Source organism: Gobius niger, assembly GCF_951799975.1.
Source record: "Gobius niger genome assembly, chromosome: 22".
NCBI lineage: Eukaryota > Metazoa > Chordata > Actinopteri > Gobiiformes > Gobiidae > Gobius > Gobius niger.
Genome location: NC_136873.1, coordinates 16301742 through 16318006, shown reverse-complemented (window position 1 = coordinate 16318006; position 16265 = coordinate 16301742).

Here is a 16265-nt window from a genome sequence, read left to right as displayed (position 1 = left end):
CCCCGCCACAATATGTATTGTTTGTTTGGCACGGCTGTGTTAAATAGAAAATGCCCGGATGTTAATTGCTAACAATAGCTACAACTCTCGTAACTTTTCATCTGGTAAGGTTAGCTTTAGTTCGTAAACTCCACAATCCTTAAGTTTAGGGCTAAGGTAAGATTAGCTTTAGTTCGTAAACTCCACTATCCTTAAGGTTAGGGCTAAGGTAAGGTTAGCTTTAGTTCGTAAACTCCACTATCCTTAAGGTTAGGGCTAAGGTAAGGTTAGCTTTAGTTCGAAAACTCCACTATCCTTAAGGTTAGGGCTAAGGTAAGGTTAGCTTTAGTTGGTAAACTCCACTATCCTTAAGGTTAGGGCTATGGTAAGGTTAGCTTTAGCTCGTAAACTCCACTATCCTTAAGGTTAGGGCTATGGTAAGGTTAGCTTTAGTTTGTAAACTCCACTATCCTTAAGGTTAGGGTTAAGGTAAGGTTAGCTTGAGTTCGTAAACTCCACTATCCTTAAGTTTAGGGCTAAGGTAAGATTAGCTTTAGTTCGTAAACTCCACTATCCTTAAGGTTAGGGCTAAGGTAAGGTTAGCTTTAGTTCGTAAACTCCACTATCCTTAAGGTTAGGGCTAAGGTAAGGTTAGCTTTAGTTCGAAAACTCCACTATCCTTAAGGTTAGGGCTAAGGTAAGGTTAGCTTTAGTTGGTAAACTCCACTATCCTTAAGGTTAGGGCTATGGTAAGGTTAGCTTTAGCTCGTAAACTCCACTATCCTTAAGGTTAGGGCTATGGTAAGGTTAGCTTTAGTTTGTAAACTCCACTATCCTTAAGGTTAGGGTTAAGGTAAGGTTAGCTTGAGTTCGTAAACTCCACTATCCTTAAGGTTAGGGCTAAGGTAAGGTTAGCTTGAGTTCGTAAACTCCACTATCCTTAAGGTTAGGGCTATGGTAAGGTTAGCTTTAGCTCGTAAACTCCACTATCCTTAAGGTTAGGGCTATGGTAAGGTTGGCTTTAGTTCGTAGACTCCACCCTCCTTAAGGTTAGGGCTAAGGTAAGGTTAGCTTTAGTTCGTAAACGCCACTATCCTTAAAGTTACGGCTCCAACCGCAGTTCCTGTGAGGTATCTTATGGATGAAGAAAGCAGTTGAGACGGGGGTAATCTGAAATCAGGGGGGATAGCTTGAAATCGCGTTCATCTTACCCCCTTACTGATTTCAAATTACCGGGGGGTAGCCTGAAATGGGGGGTAGTTTAAAACCTTTACACCAGGACTTTGTTGATGTGAGGCGTGAGCGCTAACCGCTACGCCACCGTGCTGCCCCAATAATAATGGACACGGGGACACAATATTGGAGACAAGGACACAATAATGGACACGAGGACACAATATTGAAGACAAGGACACAATAATGGACACGAGGACACAATGAGGCACAAACTGAGACATTGCATAATAAATAACACTCAAGCAGAAGCAAACTGTCGCAGTGGAATACGCTCAATAAATGTGTGCAAATGGAAGAAATTGTCGTGATGTAAAATTCTCCAAAAAATGACGCTGAAGCAAAATTAGACGCAAAATCACTGCCAAAATGAATCTCATTTTGAGCAACCGAGGCGAGCGATGGCAACGAGACCGAGAAGTGCGTAAGAGACAAAATACGGAGATACGAGCAAACGGCCGACTGTCGAAACAGAGAAGAGCGTGAAATAGGCTGAGGACGTCAGCGGTTTGCCAAGCCGATTTTTTATCTATAGCTTCACGACTAGAATAGGCCTTGATGTGGCAAGGTCCTAGATGAAAGCTATAGAAAGCAGGACGCGTCTTTGGTGGATGTAGATGCCGTTGAATATAGAAGTACCTTTGGACAAAGATTCAGATGCAGCATGTTCACAACATAAGCTTAGCATCACACCCAGGCCCACGCCAACAAAGAGAGGACAGAGACCCAACCAAGTTTCCATCCACAACAACATTGCGAATGTAAACTCAGTCAGGCTGCCATTTTATTCTCTCTGTCAACACAAAGCCTTTGACATCCAGACCCTTCCCCTACAGGGAGACGAGGATGGTGACCCAGTGAGTCTGCGTCCACAAATCCACTTGCGAACGAAGACTCCAACAGGCTACCGTCTTTGTCTCTGCATCACACCCAACATCACACCCAGGCTCTGTCAACACAAAGCCTTTGACATTCAGAAATCCAGACCCTTCCCCTACAGGGAGACTAGGATGGTGACCCAGTGAGTCTGCGTCCGCAAATCCACTTGCGAACGAAGACTCCAACAGGCTACCGTCTTTGTCTCTGCGCCACACCCAGCATCACACCCAGCATCACACCCAGGCCCACGCCGACAAAGAGAGGACAGAGACCCAACCAAGTTTCCATCCACAACAACCATTGCGGATGTAAACTTAGTCAGACTGCCATTTTATTCTCTCTGTCAACACAAAGCCTTTGACATCTAGACATCCAGCCCCTTCCCCTACAGGGAGACGAGGACGGTGACCCAGTGAGTCTGCGTCCATAAATCTACTTGCGAACGAAGACTCCAACAGGCTACCGTCTTTGTCTCTGCATCACACCCAGCATCCCACCCAGGCCCACGCCAACAAAGAGAGGACAGAGACCCAACCAAGTTTCCATCCACAACAACCCTTGCGGATGTAAACTTAGTCAGACTGCCATTTTATTCTCTCTGTCAATACAAAGCCTTTGACATCTAGACATCCAGCCCCTTCCCCTACAGGGAGACGAGGACGGTGACCCAGTGAGTCTGCGTCCACAAATCTACTTGCGAACGAAGACTCCAACAGGCTACCGTCTTTGTCTCTGCATCACACCCAGCATCCCACCCAGGCCCACGCCAACAAAGAGAGGACAGAGACCCAACCAAGTTTCCATCCACAACAACATTACGGATGTAAACTTAGTCAGACTGCCATTTTATTCTCTCTGTCAACACAAAGCCTTTGTGTGTGTCTCAGTTTTTGCACTTTTCACTGTGTTGATTTGCACAGTAAAGCGTGCACCAGATACAAACTAAAGACTCACACAGGAAGAAACACACAAAAAGCAAAGCCATGTGCAAAGGATACCGTTGGATGGTCTTGGGGCGTCTGACGTACCTGCTTTGCGCGTCGGTTCAAATCCGTTCAAATCCACATCCAGACCCTTCCCCAGCAGGGAGACGAGGATGGTGACCCAGTGAGTCTGCGTCCACAAATCCACTTGCGAACGAAGACTCCAACAGGCTACCGCCTTTGTCTCTGCGTCACACCCAGGCCCACGCCGACAAAGAGAGGACAGAGACCCAACCAAGTTTCCATCCACAACAACCATTGCGAATGTAAACTTAGTCAGACTGCCATTTTATTCTCTCTGTCAACACAAAGCCTTTGACTGATTGGGTGTTGTGATTCTAAGCTGGAGTGAACCCATGATGAGGCGGTGACTCGTGGTCCTGTCCGTGTGTGTCTCTGCTTTTGACCGGCTACCGTCTTTGTCTCTGCGTCAGTGCCAGGCCCATCTGGCGGGTAATACCGAGATGAACCGATGTGGAGCTGGACCTGGAAATTCACTCGTTTAGCCAGGGATGGTTGATCACCTGCTCCAGTGTGAAGCGCTCTTCGGGGTCCTTCGCCAAACACCCCCTCAGTAAGCTCCTGAGATCTGCAAACAGACGAGGACTACTTAATATTTAGGTGAATATAAAACATAAGGAAAACAATAGCATCTGCACATGTTGGTAAACTTTCAAAATGTAGTCACTTACCGTCTGAGCAGCCAGCTGGAATGGGCACCTGTCTGAAGGATCCAATGGTCTCTTCCTTTGTCAGTGGCATCCTGTTGAACAGCATCATATACAGCACCAGGCCAAGTTGCCACATGGTGGTGGGGCCAGCTTTGCACCGACCGTCCCTGAACCACTCTGGGGAGAAGTAGCTCAATGTACCTAAAACACAAGAGACATGAACAGATGAGAACTTGTCCAACAATCAGATGTGGTCAGTCATGAATCATTCTAGTTTGTTGTCACTCTTCAGTAAAGTAGGAGGTCTTGACAGTTTACCTTGTGCTCGTCTGAAGATGTCGCCGGGCAGAAAGGTGGTCGCACAGCCAAAATCGATGAATCTGGCCCTGGGAACGACATCAGTGTTCTCGATCAAGATGTTTTCAGGCTTGATGTCCCTGTGGAAGACTCCTCTCTCTTGCATTTCAATGGCGGCCTCCACCAACTGACGGAAAATGCCCTGAAGACACAAAAATAGCAAAAACAAATAAATATCTGTGTTTTTTTCAGCACAGTAATGACATGTGTATCAATTGGATTTTGACACCTACTTTGGCAATTTCACAGTTGACGCCCTCCTCATGATATAACTCAATGTAGTCCATTAAATCCATGCAACGCTGCGGTCTCTCAAAGACCAGAAGGACTTCAGCACCCACGTCGTACCAGTTCAGGAGGAGGGGTGTGACTGTGGACCCCGCGGAGTCAAGGCCTGCGCCGACCCGAGAGAGCAGGAACACCTCCAGGATCGTTTTGCTCACTTGAACGCCATTCACATACTCATTTAAGTAGACAACGTTTTCTTTTTTGATCACTTTAACGGCCACCTGTGGAAGACAAAACACAAGTTAGTACCAGGAAAACAACACAAAAACACAAAATGACTTGGAAATATTGAGCACCAACAGCATGCTGACAAAGTGACTCACAACAGGATACTTACAGGCAGTTTGTCTCCGAGTCGTTCTCCGGCGCAGACTTTCGCGAAGCCTCCTTCTCCGATCTCCTTGAATAACTGGTATTTGGCAAAGAATTCTGCAAACAAGAAACATACATTAAATATAATGTGTTCATTTCGTTTTGTACAAATTTCATGTGGAAATTCAGCAGACTTACCTTGTACAACCGCTGGCTTGACTTCATAGTTGGGGGGATGTTTGTCGAATTCCAGCTTTGTGAAAGAACCTGGATCTGCAAGAAGAGAAAGGACAAAGGATTGTTAATGATAATTCAATTGTTATTTACACGTGTTGTAGTTTATGCCGTAAGATCTTACTTTGTTGGACGTTTTCTGTGGAGGTGATGTTCTCTGAAGTATGGGGTGGTGTGTAGGATATATTGATTGGAGTTCCCCTGATCCCCCGGGTGCTGTCATCTGAGCGTCCTTCTTGGAAGGTCAGCATTTGTGTTGGTGTTGCTGGGACCAAATCGTCATCGTCCAAAGTGCGCCTGGCCGTCTTAAACTTTCTCTTCTTTGGAGAACTTGCCCTCCTGGGCTCTGGAGGTGCACTGTCCTCCATTTCAGCAGAGGACCTCTTCCGGTTGGTGCTGAGGACACGTCCCTCTGATGTCGAGGGCATGCTGGCCTCAGATGTCAGTCTGCTGGAAACATTTGGACAGGGACTGGACCTGGTAGTGCAGTCTGTGGGCGCCGAACCTGTGTCAAACGGAAACGTGTGCCGTCCTGGAAAATAAAATACATGATTTGTGTCAATAGACAATGTAAATCAAATAAAAACTACACAGAAATCTCTTCATCTCAGTCATATATAGTTTAATTCTATACCAAAGCTAACTTTGGGATCTGTGAATGCTTTCTTCTGCTAAGTGTCAAGACACAACATCGTTCAACTGCTAATCTAATTCCTTTACATTCAAAAGTCTAAAGCGGTCGATTTCAGTTATAAAATGTACTTACGTCTGCTGCTCCAGCGACGTGCAGATGTCGTAGGCCAAGATTTACTCATGTTGAAGACGATCGCATCTGAAACACCAAAAAAAGAGTTATTTTGACAAATTTGCACCCAACTAAATACTTCCAGTCAAAGAGTGCTCACAGATACTCACCAAACAGTCACAAAAACAGTCAGAGAGCTTAAAACACGTCCGCCAAGGTCCCTCTGAACTGCAGAACTGAAGGAGACAGGTCAGCTCTTCTGAGAGATACAGGAAGGAATGGTGCCTGAATGGAACTCTGTAGAGCACTGTGTTCTTCCATTACCTGGCAACAGATGATGTCATCCCTGCAGGTCAGAGTTCACATGATTTGAATTCAAAATTGGAATTCTACACTAAACACCATATAGATACAGACATTTTCTCTAATTATTCAAAAACTACTGTAACAAATGCTGAATTATGAATATAGTTTCTACTAAATAAAGATACAAAGACATGGGGAGGAGCAAAGTGGTTCAACAGCCCATAAATACATGAATAACGGAGAATGCTAACTTGATGCTACATGTTAGCATCGGGCTAATTTCACTTCTACTGAACAGTCTGTTGTGACAAAATATCCATTTGGGCCCGATTTACATCTGACTTTATTTATGTGATAAATAAGTTGTTATTCCACCAGAAAATGGCTAAAAAGAGTGAAAAATTGTGTTTCTCTGAAGATTCTATTTTCCCCCTCCGCGAAGCCACACCCCCTTCTATGAGGAGATGCCGTCTAACCAGAGGCAGGTAGTACTCAGTTACTCAACTACATGTACTTGAGTAATAAATAAAAAAGGAGAAGCAGTGTTCAACAATTAGCAAGTCGGCTAGTCCGGGAGACTTTTCAGAGTCCATTGGCATTAGCCTGCTCTATGTATTTTTCCTATAGCTGTTAGCATTAGCCACCAAACATCGCAAATTATAAATGATCCAGATGTTTTCAGCTGTTGGTTGATGCGTCTTTAGAAGTTATCTACAAATGTACAGACCTTTTGAGATTTCACTTCAGATACACATTAGCGTAGCCTGTAAAAGTGTCCTCTGAGCTAAATTCTAACTCAAATTCAAGGGAAGGAACATTTACTTGTGTGTCACATTTCATGTACAAGACAACTCAATGTGCCAACACCAAAACACACAAACACACAATACAAAAATACAATAAAAAGCATTAAAAACATGCAAAGGCCAAAGCACGCCTCCCTATTCATTTGTATGGGGTTGAAAAACTCCATTTGAAAAGGATTTGGAGGAACATTTTTTTTATTTCTATGACTTTACTTTGAAGAAGATGAGTGTGTTATGTTTGTGAGCGGGACCACACCTCACGTACGGGGCGCCCTTTCTCTGTCCTATACCGAGGACAGAGACTGGAAGCCAAGCCAGAGAGCTCGTAGCAGGGGCGGACTGGGACTGAAAAGCAGCCCTGGACTCTGACCAGCCTGGCCCAAATTAGCGTAATTGTGACACTTCCACAAATCCATATTTTAACCTCTAACCGAGTGCCTCTTCGACTTTTTATTATTATTATTTTTATTGGTATCATCAGCAAAAAGAACGGGAAATGTGGTCATAGAAACAGAAGCAAAATCATTCATATAAATAATAAATAATAGTGGTCCCAAAATTGAACCTTGTGGTACACCATACTCCACGGAATTCCTTTTAGATTCATGTTTTTTTTTATACTGGGCTTTACCCAAATCTAAAAGCTTCTCAACTGGAGAGCAAAGGAAAGCTAAGACCTACAAAAGTGACGGTAACTTTTTGTCCCGTCATTTTTTTTCATATTTTTGTTGCATTTTTCATTATTTTTTCTATCATTTTTTTGTGTGTTTTCATCACGTTTTTGTAGGGTTTTTTTGTCCATGTCTTTCTCATGTTTTTGTCACTTTTTTGTTGCTTTTCCAGCACATTTTTGTTTTGTTTTCATCCTCTATTTCTCGCTCGGGTTAAAAAGCACTCCGACCCAACGCCCCCCCCTTTGTATTCAGGATCCTGTGCTCTGTCTCCGTCCATTGAGCTGAGGTGTTCCCATGGTTACGTTCAGCAGGCCTCGTGTCCTCCCCTGTGTGCCCGCCCCCCTGTGGTGGGACATGTCCACAGGGGGTCTGGTCTCCAGGAAAAGGCGCTTTGCTTCTTCTGCTAGTGTTTCCAATATGTCTCACTGGCACGAACGACACACATTATGACTTTATTTTCCTCTCGATAAAGTTGTCAAGTTACATCAAAGCAGAATCTGTCCTTTATCTGAGGAGGGTTTGTGTTTGAGAACGGATTCATTTTACTATATTTCTAAAAAGGCACCAAAGTTTTGTTCATACCACTCCAGAGCAATAGGGGGCACTGTGCAGATGTTACTGTCAAATTTTACACACTCAGACATGTTTTTGTGCTAAAGGCGAGACACTGCAGGCGAATAGGGAAAAAATGTATATTTACAGATATCAATTTGAAACGTTTGCTGTCGATCACTGGCATAAATGTGAGAAAAAAATAGTTTTCTGTCATTTTATCTTTTCATATCAGAACAAGGTGTTTTATGCCTAAAAATGCCCCAAATTTCCCATCTTTTTGGCGACGAAATCTGAATAATGGATAGAGCTACATTCAAATTTATGGTTTCATTTTATTGATAAATGAGTTACCGAGACCTTTTCAGAGGGGATTTTGGATTTCTTGCTTAGTTTTTAAAAAAAATCAGTTTTTTAGTGGAAAAATGTGTAAAAAAAATAATTTTCACCTTATTATTTGACATTCAAAACTCAATAAATGGGGCTTAAGGGATTAAATAATAAAAAAAATCCTTCTGAAAAAATCTTCCAAATATTGTTCAGTCCAAGGCTGGAAAATGTGAAGTCTTTAGGTCCGACTGACGTGGACATAGTGTCGCCACAATGACAGAAAAATGTGTTTGGAGAAAAAGGCCCTTGAAATTGCATTCTCCCATATAAGTCTATGGGGGAACATTGAATCAGCGCAATATTTAAACATGTTATTGTGAAGATTAGGCATATTTTCTGTTTCCGGGTGAAAGCTTGTATAAGAAAGATAAGACCAATTTGGCCCAAAACCTAAAAACTGAAAAAATTTAGTTTTGCCTGTAGTGTCTCCCTTTAAGTCAATGGATACTTAGGCTTTTAGGTTTCAGGTAAAGCCAAAACAAATCGTCGAAATCGCCGCCTTTTGCTTTGATTACTGCTTTGCATTTTTGACTTGAAAAAGTTCAACTAATCCTGCAAAGAACAGTGAATCCATCCTCAGCGACGTGACAAACTCATCACCAGTTCATCACAAACACTTGACTTCAGGCATTTGCTTTTTCACACAGGGCCAGAGAGGTTTGGATATTTTTGCCATAATAAATGTGATAATGGTAATAAATGTAAGAAATCAGGACGGGGGCAAATACTTTCTCACGGCTCTGTAAGTCTTCAGAGAGCTCTTTAAGTGAGGCATGGTGCACGTGAAAAGCTACTCGAGTACATGTATCTCTATGGAGACACGTCCTCTTAATGACAGGGCCACGAGTCTAAAATAGCGATTCCTTTTGTCCGTAAATCTCGATCATGTAATCCTCAGAAGTCAAAAAATATCCCACGGACCTTGAAGTGGTTTGTAAGCGTTTAATTATAACCTGCTGATTCTGCTGATTTTTGCTGCTCTTCGGCCAGAGGCGAGTCCAAGTCAGAAAAGTACTCAGCGGAAACACCACTGGAGTACTGAGTAAAGTATTTATTCCGAATATTTGTTTCAGACAGAACAAGGCTCCTCCAGAGACGTTTATGTTTGGAGTGATCGAACCATTGTCATGCAGTTCTTGTTATTTATTTTTATGATGAACACGATTATGGTAAAATGTCGATCCTCTTGGGAAAGCTACAGTTTAGGGCCCCCCAGTATTTGCTTACCTTACCGTAGAAGAGCCCCTGCGACAGACAAAGTATATAGTATAATAGTGCGAATATTTCCAAAGAGGACACCAAAAAAGAAGAGAGATTGGATTGAAGTCTGAATTGCGACAGCTTTGGTTCATTTATGTGGAGCTGAGACTGTTGTCACTTACACTCATGTAGGAAATATAACTAAAAGTTTAACTGAGAGTAGGCCCAGTGATGATTAAAGATATAAAAACTGTACTCCAAGAAGTATATCTGCTTTAAAAAGTCAGGTCACAAGGTCATAAGGGATATTTATCATTTGAGCAAATCACACGTTGAAAGATAATCAAATATAACTGAGAAGGGACTATAGGTGCATTGAACACACGACTTTGGTTTATTTGTTTGAAATAAATACTTGTGTGGTGTCTGTGTATAAAAGATGCTAACCCTGCAGTTCAGAGCTATCACCTTCACTGCACTGCCAACGGTGACCTTGATATTGTTATTTTTCTATATGCTTTATTCTGTTTTCTTAATGCAAATTCAACTTTTTCAAGCTTTCCATCATGTTATTATGTCACTCCCTCATTAAAAACATGCCTGAAGTGTTGCCTTGGCACATTCACGTATTTTTGAGTCATCTGTAAAAACTCTGATGGCGGCCATTTTAGGGATAGGTTTGCCTGAGTCCTCCTAGGAACGCCCCCACCTCCCGGAGACGCCTCGGAGCTTTCGTCACCAGCCGAGTAACCAACCACTGCTCCTCAGCAGAACCCCCTCCCCACTGATGCCACAGACAGCGTGTGGAGGGGGCGTGTCGGAAAGGCTCAGAGGTTCTTAAAGAGACAGAGGCCTATTTCAAGACATTCACTACAGCCATTTTGAGAGAGACATTTTATACAAGGCAGTTATTCTAATTTACTGCATTTACAGACCAACAGAAGGTTTGTCATCATTGTAGTGTGATATAGACTGGTGCTATGTGACTGAAAAAAGCAGAATACCCCCTCTTTAAGAACTTAAAAGTTGATCATCATCTCCACTAGCCTGGTTACACCACACCCACTTCTTATCTGCAAGAAACAAGGCGGGTTTGGAGCTGTTCTTCCATCTTTTGCACATCTGAGTTCTTAAGAGATAAAATAAAGAATCACAATGCACTTTTTCTTTTTACAAATAGCTTTCATTTTTAATTTCACAATGTATACAGACGAAACAAGACAAAACACAAACTGAAAACATCGCCTCGCTTTATAAAGGAGAAGTCACTGGCACATTCCAAATGATACTCAAGCTCTTCCTCACTTCCAAAACAGGGGGGGGTGAGGTGTCTTGCCCGGCGACACGAAAACAGCCTCCGAATCCACAATCGTCATGGGTACAATGTGTTCTTGTTATCTCAAAGCCACACTGCGAAACATTTGGTGATCAGTGAATTACGAGCGTTACTTTGTTTTTAGCGGGAAAAAAACCTAAAAAGCAACACGCGAGACGTTGCTGTGGACGTCAGGCCCTGTCCCAAAAAGAATAACAGCGTTTTTTTTAGTGTTTATTTCCTATTCATATGTATTGCTTGCAGTGCGGAGGCTCACCACCAGGGGGTCCTGCAGCGCTCTCAGCACCCTGGGTTCCCACGCCTTGATTAAAGTTACTTATCCAAGTCACAGTGCGCTACTATGTTGTCATTTTCCTTCGTAAAAAAGATAGATTTTCTTCCTTATTAAGGCAAGACACTGCAGGTGAATAGGGAAAAATTGAAATTTACAGATATCAATTTGAAACTGTTGCTGTCGATCACTGGCATAAATGTGAGAAAAAAAAACATTGCAAGTTTTCTGTCATTTTATCTTTTCATATAAGAACAAGGTGTTTTATGCCTAAAAATGCCCCAAATTTCCCATCTTTTCGTCGACGAAATCTGAATAATGGATAGAGCTACATTCAAATTTATGATTTCATTTTATTGATAAATGAGTTACCAAGACTTTCTCAGAGGGGATTTTGGATTTCTTGTTTAGTTTTAAAATAAGCTGTTTTTTAGAGGAAAAATGTGTAAAAATGTAATTTTCGCCTTATTTTTTGACATTCAAAACTCAATAAATGGAGCTTAGGGATTAAATAATAAAAAATCCCTCTGAAAAAATCTTCCAAATATTGTTCAGTCCAAGGCTGGAAAATGTGAAGTCTTTAGGTCCGACTGACGTGGACATAGTGTCGCCACAATGACAGAAAACTGTGTTTTGAGAAAAAGGCCCTTGAAATTGCATTTTCCCATATAAGTCTATGGGGGAACATTGAATCAGCGCAATATTTAAACATGTTATTGTGAAGATTAGGCATATTTTCTGTTTCCGGGGGAAAGCTTATATGTTCGGAGACCAATTTGGCCCAAAACCTGAAAACTGAAAAAATTGAGTTTTGCCTGTAGTGTCTCCCCTTAAAGAAATATTAAAATAGTCCCTGTTTTGAGTCTGTGTTGGCTGAAGATGATTCGCTGCACACTCTGGGGGTCATTTATCAAGACGAGTGCAACCTGGAAAATAAAATATAGCTATTTGTAAGCATGTTGCACCTAAGTTTCCATGTGAGGCTTATAAATGTGACGTGTTAAGGAGAGAATGCAACTAGTTTTGCGTATGAGCAAATGTTTGGTAAATGACCCCCTGTGTACTGACATAAACTGTCTATCTAGTTTCAAAAACACTACATCCATATAAGAAACATTTGGAGTTGCAGCGTGGCACAGTCAGACTCACAGCGAATGTCCCACCAGGAGGGGGCAGCAGAGAGCTAAAGCAGGAGGACACAGTGGAGGTGATGGTCAGAGTCATGATCTGAGGTCAGACACAGAGCCTTAAAGGAACAGGCCACCGTTTTTACACAATGAGACGAGTTGATGCGTACCTGTCTGGTCCTCAGTCACGCAAAACGACCAAAGATGTTGTTAGCATTTGGACTATCTCAACATATTCCTATTGCTCCAAACGGGTGTGAAGTTGGAAGCTGCCACACTGCACTCAATATCAAGCATTGGCTTAAATGACTTGAATTGAGGAAATGTATCTTGTTTTGAGCGGTTTTCAGTCATTTAGACACTTTTCCTGATCAGACCAAGTTTACTTTGCTTGTTTGAGGACATTTCAGACCAGTTCTAGTGTAAATCTCGCTTGAAATAAGAAAGTAAAATTGCCAATGAGATACGACCAATTTTCTTACCCCATTGGCAAAGAAAATGACCTGAAATAAGGACGAAATGTATCGAAACGAGTCAGAAACATCTCAGAACAAGTGAAATAATCTAGGACAAACGCCCAAGAACTTCTCAAAACAGCTAAAATTTGGATTATTATGCTCAAATTGAGATGTTTATACTGATCTAGTTAATTGACAAAGATGTTGTTAGCATTTGGCCTCTCCCAATGTATTCCTATGGCTCCAAACGGGTTGAAGTTGGAAGCGACCGAGCTCTTCCACGGGCGCAAAGACCAGACAGGTTCGCATCAACTCGTCTAAGCTCAGGCAAGAACATAACGTTATCTCAGTATGGAAATACGGTGAACTGTTCCTTTAATCTTCATGGAAACTGCTTTGGATCAACGAGGTGAACAGCAGCGCATCGATCATAGAGACTTTTCATCTCTCCTGCGATAGATATTTGAGCGCATGACTGTCAAATCAGACTCTCCTGATGCAGTTCAGGACCTTCAGCTGCATTAAATCCCATGAATTCCCAAATATTCCTGTTAAGGCGAGACACTGCAGGTGAATAGGGAAAAAAATGTATATTTACAGATATCAATTTGAAACCTTTGCTGTCGATCACTGGCATAAATGTGAGAAAAAAATACAAGTTTTCTGTCATTTTATCTTTTCATAAAAGAACAAGGTGTTTTATGCCTAAAAATGCCGCAAATTTCCCATCTTTTCGGCGACGAAATCTGAATAATGGATAGAGCTACATTCAAATTTATGGTTTTATTTTATTGATAAATGAGTTACCTAGACTTTCTCAAAGGGGATTTAGGATTTCTTGTTTAATTTTAAAATAAGCTGTTTTTTAGTGGAAAAATTTGTAAAAATGTAATTTTCGCCTTATTTTTTGACATTCAAAACTCAATAAATGGGGTTTAGGGATTAAATAATAAAAAATCCCTCTGAAAAAATCTTCCAAATATTGTTCAGTCCAAGGCTGGAAAATGTGAAGTCTTTAGGTCCGACTGACGTGGACATAGTGTCGCCACAATGACAGAAAAATGTGTTTTGAGAAAAAGGCCCTTGAAATTGCATTCTCCCATATAAGTCTATGGGAGAACATTGAATCAGCGCAATATTTAAACATGTTATTGTGAAGATTAGGCATATTTTCTGTTTCCAGGTGAAAGCTTATATGTTCAGAGACCAATTTGGCCCAAAACCTGAAAACTGAAAAAAATGAGTTTTGCCTGTAGTGTCTCCCCTTAATTCTCATGGAACATTTCTGAGATTGAAAAGTTTGCAACCCTCGCCACCAGCTGATGGACAGTCGCGATTCTCATTATGTGCGAACTCCCAGTCGTTCTATAATCGCGCTAAAGTCAGTCGTGAGTCTCAGTCTTTACAAAGTCCCTTGAGATTGCGTGGCGTGCCCTCTGCTAAATGTTCCGCAGTGTGGCTTTAAGTGAAACAATGAGTTGCGTTCATCATCGTCGAGCCCTTGAGAACAACAGGCCACAATTCTATGCTCAGATTTGCCCTTTAACAGTCAAAATGTAGGCATTGTTACCTCTTTAATGGCCAATAGTATCTCTGTCATTTCATTTCTGGGCGCAAAAACAAACAAATAGATTCAACTGATGTGGATTGTCCATTTTCCTTATTTGTTTTGGATTCAACGATCAAAAAAAAGGTGAACGCGACCTTATTAGCCCAGAATAGCTACTTGCTTCTCCTTTATTGTCAAGCCAAATCCATGTTTTTTGTTTTTTTTCTCTTCTCCATACCACAGAGCTTAAGTACTTGGTTCAAACATATAAATATAGGCACTCGGAAATAGCGTTCTAAAGACTACAGCAGTGGCTCGATCCCGGGCCGCGTGCAGGCAGCCAGCGCGTGCATTTTCGGATAATTAGCGTGAGTCCACATAAAGAAAAAAACGCAAAAAAAAAAAAAAACGGGCTAGCATGTGGCGAGCCCGCGGGAAACCACAGGAATGGGCCTATTTCTGCAAGTGCCCCTTTGGAAACAGCAGCGGCACGCAGGGCCCCGAGTCCGAGCTGAAGTGGTTTGAAAGTATAAAAAGCTGAAGCGGAGTTCAACCAGGAGGAAGAACAAAGGTTATTTCCCCCCCCCGTGTTGTTCCTGTACCTGTCGTAGCGGTCAGCGACGGCCACTCTCGTCTCTCAGTGAGGAAGATAATGAGGGATTAAAACAAAATGGCTGCCTTTTGAAACCGTGCAAATCATGGGTGGGTGATATGGACTAAAATAAGACGTTGGGGATTATCTTATCACAGACATAAGGCCGTAAGAAACATACTTGTGGGTTTTCAAAGTCGCACAGTGGTCTCTATCTGCCCCAAGGGAAAAGTCAAGTGCATTTTTGATTTCTCTGTGAATTGACATTGAAATGTAGCTTTTATCTTATCTATCTCATAAGCGTTTCCCCTTGGTCTATGTCATTTTGCACTAAAACCGAAGAAGCCACAGTTTAAGTCTCTTCACTTTTCTGAGGCTAAACTCACTGGGCTTTACCAACGAATGCTTCAACTTAAATCAACTGCTCCATTTGGCTTGTATTGGTTTCCTCTGTTTGCAAAGTGTCAGGGGCTTAAATGATTCTGTTATTGCCATCTGAGCGCTCTCAAACGTACTCACGCTGGAGGACGGCCGACCCGCCTCTGCCTCTGAGTCTTTATGTCGTCTATCAGGACCAAACGCCAAATAAACGAGACAGAACACAGACTGGATCATTATCAAATGCAGATTGGGTTGGGCAGGGAAAGTGTGTCAGAAAACACGGACCGGATTCTAAGAATTCATGGACGTCTAATGGGTACAGCTTATAGATACAGACGGCATCTCGTCATAGAAGGGGGCGTGGCTTCGCCGAGGGGGGAAATAGAATCTTCAGGGAAACACAATTTTTCACTCTTTTTTGCCATTTTCTGGTGGAATATCAACTTATTTATCACACACAAATAAAGTCAAGTGTAAATCGGGCCCATATGGATATTTTCTCACAGCAGATTGTTCTGTAGAAGTGAAAAAACGGCAGTTGTAGCAAGCGCTAGCTAACCGTTAGCATTAGCCCGATGCTAACATGAAGCATCAAGTTAGCATTCTCCGTTATTCATGTATTTATGGGCTGTTGAACCACTTTGCTCCTCTCCATGTCTTTGTATCATTATTTAGTAGAAAACTATTCATAATTCAGCGTTTGTTAAAGTTTTTGAATAATTAGAGAAAATTTTCATTATTTCAAAATTGTTTTCCCCCTTAACTGTTTTTAAAAATGACCATATATGGACGATTCCAGAGATGCCGTCTGTATCTATAGTGCAGTGTGGAACTGTTTTCAGTGGTTTGTGAGCCTTCCCCAGAAAACATTACTTTTTTTTATGAAAAAGTATAGAATCACGACTTGAGACTGCCATTGGGTGTGTTTTTTTTAAAATCATA